Source organism: Coregonus clupeaformis, chromosome 32 (genome assembly GCF_020615455.1).
Source record: "Coregonus clupeaformis isolate EN_2021a chromosome 32, ASM2061545v1, whole genome shotgun sequence".
Classification (NCBI taxonomy): Eukaryota; Metazoa; Chordata; class Actinopteri; order Salmoniformes; family Salmonidae; genus Coregonus; species Coregonus clupeaformis.
Window position 1 is genome coordinate 3495014 of NC_059223.1, and position 7500 is coordinate 3502513.

A 7500-nucleotide genomic window follows, 5' to 3' on the forward strand; every position below is an offset into this window, starting at 1 on the left:
ATGACTCTGCCACCTGGAGGCCGCAGCGTGGAGCGGAGGAGTGACGACGGACATCGACAGCATCGTCTTTCTGCTGTCTTCTTCTCTTCTCTTGATATTGATCTCATGTCACAGACTCAGTTAAGATATATCACTCAACGGATTTATCTGTCTGCCTTGAGTTTCTAAAACACTACAGTTTTCTTTTATGAATTTGCCTTTTGTTGTGCTTGCAAACCACATTGAGAGGTGTCGCATTACGACTGTGGAAGGGAATAAAACAGCAGCTGTGAGACGGTGTGACGTGACGGCGTAGTCGGGCACAAATGCATGGGTGTTGTTAGTAGGGCACCTGCTGTATAGATAACAGGACGCACAGGGCACAGACTATGTCCACTTGGCCCATCCATCCCAGACTATGTCCACTTGGCCCATCCATCCCAGACTATGTCCACTTGGCCCATCCATCCCAGACTATGTCCACTTGGCCCATCCATCCCAGACTATGTCCACTTGGCCCATCCATCCCAGACTATGTCCACTTGGCCCATCCATCCCAGACTATGTCCACTTGGCCCATCCATCCCAGACTATGTCCACTTGGCCCATCCATCCCAGACTATGTCCACTTGGCCCATCCATCCCAGACTATGTCCACTTGGCCCATCCATCCCAGACTATGTCCACTTGGCCCATCCATCCCAGACTATGTCCACTTGGCCCATCCATCCCAGACTATGTCCACTTGGCCCATCCATCCCAGACTATGTCCACTTGGCCCATCCATCCCAGACTATGTCCACTTGGCCCATCCATCCCAGACTATGTCCACTTGGCCCATCCATCCCAGACTATGTCCACTTGGCCCATCCATCCCAGACTATGTCCACTTGGCCCATCCATCCCAGACTATGTCCACTTGGCCCATCCATCCCAGACTATGTCCACTTGGCCCATCCATCCCAGACTATGTCCACTTGGCCCATCCATCCCAGACTATGTCCACTTGGCCCATCCATCCCAGACTATGTCCACTTGGCCCATCCATCCCAGACTATGTCCACTTGGCCCATCCATCCCAGACTATGTCCACTTGGCCCATCCATCCCAGACTATGTCCACTTGGCCCATCCATCCCAGACTATGTCCACTTGGCCCATCCATCCCAGACTATGTCCACTTGGCCCATCCATCCCAGACTATGTCCACTTGGCCCATCCATCCCAGACTATGTCCACTTGGCCCATCCATCCCAGACTATGTCCACTTGGCCCATCCATCCCAGACTATGTCCACTTGGCCCATCCATCCCAGACTATGTCCACTTGGCCCATCCATCCCAGACTATGTCCACTTGGCCCATCCATCCCAGACTATGTCCACTTGGCCCATCCATCCCAGACTATGTCCACTTGGCCCATCCATCCCAGACTATGTCCACTTGGCCCATCCATCCCAGACTATGTCCACTTGGCCCATCCATCCCAGACTATGTCCACTTGGCCCATCCATCCCAGACTATGTCCACTTGGCCCATCCATCCCAGACTATGTCCACTTGGCCCATCCATCCCAGACTATGTCCACTTGGCCCATCCATCCCAGACTATGTCCACTTGGCCCATCCATCCCAGACTATGTCCACTTGGCCCATCCATCCCAGACTATGTCCACTTGGCCCATCCATCCCAGACTATGTCCACTTGGCCCATCCATCCCAGACTATGTCCACTTGGCCCATCCATCCCAGACTATGTCCACTTGGCCCATCCATCCCAGACTATGTCCACTTGGCCCATCCATCCCAGACTATGTCCACTTGGCCCATCCATCCCAGACTATGTCCACTTGGCCCATCCATCCCAGACTATGTCCACTTGGCCCATCCATCCCAGACTATGTCCACTTGGCCCATCCATCCCAGACTATGTCCACTTGGCCCATCCATCCCAGACTATGTCCACTTGGCCCATCCATCCCAGACTATGTCCACTTGGCCCATCCATCCCAGACTATGTCCACTTGGCCCATCCATCCCAGACTATGTCCACTTGGCCCATCCATCCCAGACTATGTCCACTTGGCCCATCCATCCCAGACTATGTCCACTTGGCCCATCCATCCCAGACTATGTCCACTTGGCCCATCCATCCCAGACTATGTCCACTTGGCCCATCCATCCCAGACTATGTCCACTTGGCCCATCCATCCCAGACTATGTCCACTTGGCCCATCCATCCCAGACTATGTCCACTTGGCCCATCCATCCCAGACTAGTGTACAGCGCCTTATCCCACTTCACAATATGGCACGGTGATCACACTTCTTCTCCCACCCTAGCCCCTATACCCTATGGCCTCATCCACCAACCCCTGGGGTATGCATCCCAAATGGTACCCTATTCCCTATATAGTGCACTACTTTTGACCAGAGGCCCATATAGGGGATGAAGTTAAAAGTAGTGTATGATAGAGTGTATAGGGTGTCATTTGGGTTGTAGCCATGATCTATGCTACTAAACTATGCTGCAAGAGTGGATCCATGTTAAAGGGCTCTGCCATGTTCCTTTTTACCATAACACACACACACACACACACACACACACACACACACACACACACACACACACACACACACACACACACACACACACACACACACACACACACATACACACACACACACACACACACACACACACACACACACACACACACACACACACACACACACACACACACATACACACACACACACACACACACACACACACACACACACAGCCACACACACACACACACATACACACACACACACACACACACACACACAGCCATTGCATCTTCCTATCCCTGTCATGTTGTTCTTCATTTGTCCCCAAACCCACCCAGATATCCAGTCTTATGATTCACTTCACTGCAACTATGAACAGAGAGTTGGGATCGATGCCGTTCCACATTCAGTCGAATCAGGAAACTTGACATTTTAAAGATTTGATTCATGAATTGAATAAAACCCACACTTTTCTATGAGGTTTTTTGATTCATGAATGATCTCAACCCTATCACTTACACAACAAAACACACGCAGTCTCCACACCCACCCACAGACACACAACTGACATACTGAGGAATATGGAGGTGGGAGGATTCAGGCTTGCCCCTGTGTACAGCATTGAGACTGTTATGTTATAACACTGATTCTAAATATATATATATATATATATATATATACACACATACATAAACATATATACATATATATATATGTATGTGTATATATGTATATATATATGTGTGTATAATGTGTGTGTATGTATCATTATTATTCAAATGTTTGTTATTTTTTAGCAGTTTGCAAGACAGAGAGAATGCTGAGTGCCTCGTATTTATTTATTTTGTATTAATGTATTGATTCACTTGATGAAACACCCCTCGTGGGAAATGCAGGCTAAAGGGGGGGTGGGGTGGGGGTGGGGGTGGGAGTTTGACCTTCAGAACGGTGAAAGGGTGACCCCTCCTGAAGTGGCAATGCACCGTTTAGTCCCTCTCCCAGTCGGCCTTCTTCTTCCAGACCAGTCCACAGGGAGAACTGGGTCTCTTCCAGACCAGACCAAAGTCCCAAATGGCACCCTCTTCCCTATATAGAGCACTACTTTGAACCAGAGCCCCTATATAGCTAGTGCACTACTTTGGGAGAACAGTAGTGCGTGGGCCCTGGTCCAGAGTAGTGCAGCTATATAGGGGACAGGGTACCATTTGGGATATAGCCTGGGCGTGTTCTCCTTCAGTGTCACCTCCAGACATGCTGGGGCCGATGAAATGTTTCTCAGCATGTTTGTTTAGCCTGCTCAATCTGGTGTCAGTCAGTTTGTGAGTCTCGCCGCCTCGTATTGTCCGACCTACCCAGCAACAGGTGGCTGGCACTGAGGCGGAGACCATCGTCGGTGTGTAAAATAAATTTTAAAAAACGCTAAGCTTTTAAAACTGTGGATTTAAAAAAAATATTGATCCTGAGTTCTATGAATGATCTAAAAAAAATCTGTTCTGCTATACTGTTTTATACTTGGCACCCGGTGACATCATGTTGTGACATCATTGCATGCCCAAGCATGCTCTTTCTTACGCTTTGGTTTATGAGATGTGGAGAAAATATAATGAAATGTTTGAAATGACTGTGCTTTGGTGTGGTGACTGTCGCTCTCCTCATATAGACTCATACACACATATAGTTGACTGGAGTTCAGATTTTAAAGGAATGAATCCATTCCAAGTGTATGAATGTATGGTAACTACAGGCTATATTGGAGACTTCTATTTCTGCAGTGTATTAGTGTCAATAGAACCTAAGCATAAGAATGCTTATGGGGAAAAAAAATGTCAGCCAGCCCTCAAAAAACCAACATTCAAAACCCCACTTTACAATCACTCTTCACTCCTGTCATCATCGTTGTTTCAAAAACTTTATTTATAAAACACAAATTCACATTCACAAAGTGCAGCACAGCAAGGATACTTAGAACAAGGTCTTGGTATTTCATATAAACAACAATAACAAGACAAGGCACAGGAAGCGTCCAGAAGGCTTCTGGAATGTTCTGGGGGGTAGAATATAGACAGTAACAACCGACGATAACATTAGATAACTAGTCCAATAGGCCATCTCCATCTCCAGCTGGCTCTCTCTCTCTCTCTCTCTGTAGGAATGGAGCCTGGGGACTCTAGAACTGACTTCTAATTCTGAATTCTAGTAACTATTTTACCTTCTGAGATGTGGCACTTCCTAAAGAATTAACCTCTTCAGGACCAAATATCATGCCTTCGTGGTATCAGTTTATGTAGATACAGTGCCTTTGGAAAGTATTCAGACCCCTTGACTTTTTCCACATTGTTACGTTACAGCCTTATTCTAAAATGGATTCAATCGTTTTTCCCCCCTCATCAACCTACACACAATACCCCATAATGACAAAGCAAAAACTGGTTTTTAGACATTTTTGCAAATGTATAAAAAAAAAAAAAAAAAGGAAAGATCCGGACTAGTCTCCCAGTCCCTGCCGCTGAAAAACATCCCCACAGCATGATGCTGCCACCACCATGCTTCACCGTAGGGATGGTGCCAGGTTTCCTCCAGACGTGACGCTTGGCATTCAGGCTAAAGAGTTCAACCTTGGTTTCATCAGACTAGAGAATCTTGTTTCTCATGGTCTGAGAGTCCTTTAGGTGCCTTTTGGAAAACTCCAAGCGGGCTGTCATGTTCCTTTTACTGAGGAGTGGCTTCCGTCTGGCCACTCTACCATATAGGCCTGATTGGTGGAGTGCTGCAGAGATGATTGTCCTTCTGGAAGGTTCTCCCATCTCCACAGAGAAACTCTGGACGTCTGTCAGAGTGACAATCGGGTTCTTGGTCACCTCCCTGACCAAGGCCCTTCTCCCCCCAATTGCTCAGTTTGGCCGGACGGCCAGCTCTAGGAAGAGTCTTGGCGGTTCCAAACTTCTTCCATTTAAGAATAATGGAGGCCACTGAGTTCTTGGGGATCTTCAATGCTGCAGACATGTTTTGGTACCCTTCCCCAGATCTGTGCCTCGACACAATGCTGTCTATGAGCTCTACGGATAATTCCTTCGACCTCATGGCTTGGTTTTTGCTCTGACATGTACTGTCAACTGTGGGACCTTAGACAGATGTGTGCCTTTCCAAATAATCTCCAATCAATTGAATTTACCACAGGTGGACTCCAATCAAGTTGTAGAAATATCTCCAGGATGATCAATGCGAACAGGATGCACCAGAGCTCAATTTCGAGTCCTATAGCAAAGGGTCTGAATACTTTGTCATTATGGGGTATTGTGTGTAGATTGATGATATATATATATATATCATCAATCTTTTTTAAATCCATTTTAGAATAAGGCTGTAACGTAACAACATGTGGGGCGGCAGGTAGCTTAGTGGGTAAGAGCGTTGTGCCAGTAACCGAAAGGTCGCTGGTTCTAATCCCCGAGCCGACTAGGTGAAAAATCTGTCGATGTGCCCTTGAGCAAGGCACTTAACCCTAATTGCTCCTGTAAGTCGCTCTGGATAAGAGCGTCTGCTAAATGACTAAAATGTAATGTAAATGTATGTGGAAAAGGGGAAGGGGTCTGAATACTTTCTGAATACACTGTAGCTACTTAGTATCAGGGTTGGGGTCAATTCCATTTCAATTCAGGAAGTACAATGACATTCATATTCTCTTCAATGCATTTCAATGAGGCGGGTAGTGTAGGTAGGCATGGCGCTTGCAACCCAGGGTCGTTTCACGGGGGGCCAGTATGAAAAATTTATGCACTCACTAACTGTAAGTCGCTCTGGATAAGAGCGTCTGCTAAATGACTAAAATGTGAAAATGTGGAATTTGGTTTCCTTTATGAATGGAATTGAGCTCTGCTTTGTACTCCTCTAGAACCCCTCTGTTTAACATTTAAAGACACTGTCGAAAGTAGAAAACCCAACAGTCTACATTCATAACTGATATTTTAACATAGGGAGAAATATAAAGAAAGACAAAATACAAAAAAAAAAGACAGTTTGCAGATGTAAAGAAAAGACTGCAAGGTGGGTTTTCTGTGTAAACAACCGAATAGTTCGTCCTAATTACTAGTCTTAGTGTGACACATTATCCTGCATGAATTGGTCCCCCCAACGCCTTCCTTCTGGACACAAGAACAACCCTCCCCATCCCCGCTGACTCCTTAATCAAGGTTAGGGGTCAAAAAGGTTAGAGGTCCAATCTGGCAGAGAGTATTCAGAGCGATCAGCCTGAGATGAACAAACATTAAAAAACGTCCGGTACTGCTTCAGTGGTGGCACAGCGGCTTTGGGTTGCAGTGGAACAGGTTGAGATCATGAGTCCTGAGGGACCACCTTCAGCAACTTCTGACAGAACACGGTAAACAAGCCTGCAACAAACCCAGTTCAATTATTACACCCTTTCATCAGTAGTGGAAGTTGTTGTAGTAGTAGTGTGTTTAATTCGTCTAGATGTCATCTTGATGTGTACTGTACATTAACCGTGTTAGTAGAAGTGATAGTTTAGTATCTTGATGTGTACTGTACATTAACCGTGTTAGTAGAAGTGATAGTTTAGTATCTTGATGTGTACTGTACATTAACCGTGTTAGTAGAAGTGATAGTTTAGTATCTTGATGTGTACTGTACATTAACCGTGTTAGTAGAAGTGATAGTTTAGTATCTTGATGTGTACTGTACATTAACCGTGTTAGTAGAAGTGATAGTTTAGTATCTTGATGTGTACTGTACATTAACCGTGTTAGTAGAAGTGATAGTTTAGTATCTTGATGTGTACTGTACATTAACCGTGTTAGTAGAAGTGATAGTTTAGTGATTTTCTAAAGGAACAGTGACAGCAGTGTTAAGTTACTCACTGATGCCATTGATGATCCAGCTGGGTTTTTTCTGCCACCAAACTCCAAAGAAATAGACGGGTACTCCGGTGGCGATGATACCGAAGCCGATGCCA

The 7500-nt window shown here is 46.0% G+C and overlaps 1 protein-coding gene and 1 pseudogene across 3 annotated transcripts in view; one reads left to right on the forward strand and one right to left on the reverse strand.

Annotated features, from left to right (window-relative positions):
- jph3a (junctophilin 3a) overlaps nucleotides 1-279 on the forward strand; it is a 16205-nt gene extending 15926 nt beyond the window's left edge. For all 3 annotated transcript variants that reach the window (XM_041899272.2, XM_045210004.1, XM_045210003.1), the window contains one exon: nucleotides 1-279. This exon is cut by the window's left edge and continues 143 nt beyond it. The gene's annotated coding sequence lies outside the window, so the exon portion shown is untranslated.
- Nucleotides 280-6292: 6013 nt separating this feature from the next.
- LOC121583053 overlaps nucleotides 6293-7500 on the reverse strand; it is a 19704-nt pseudogene continuing 18496 nt past the window's right edge.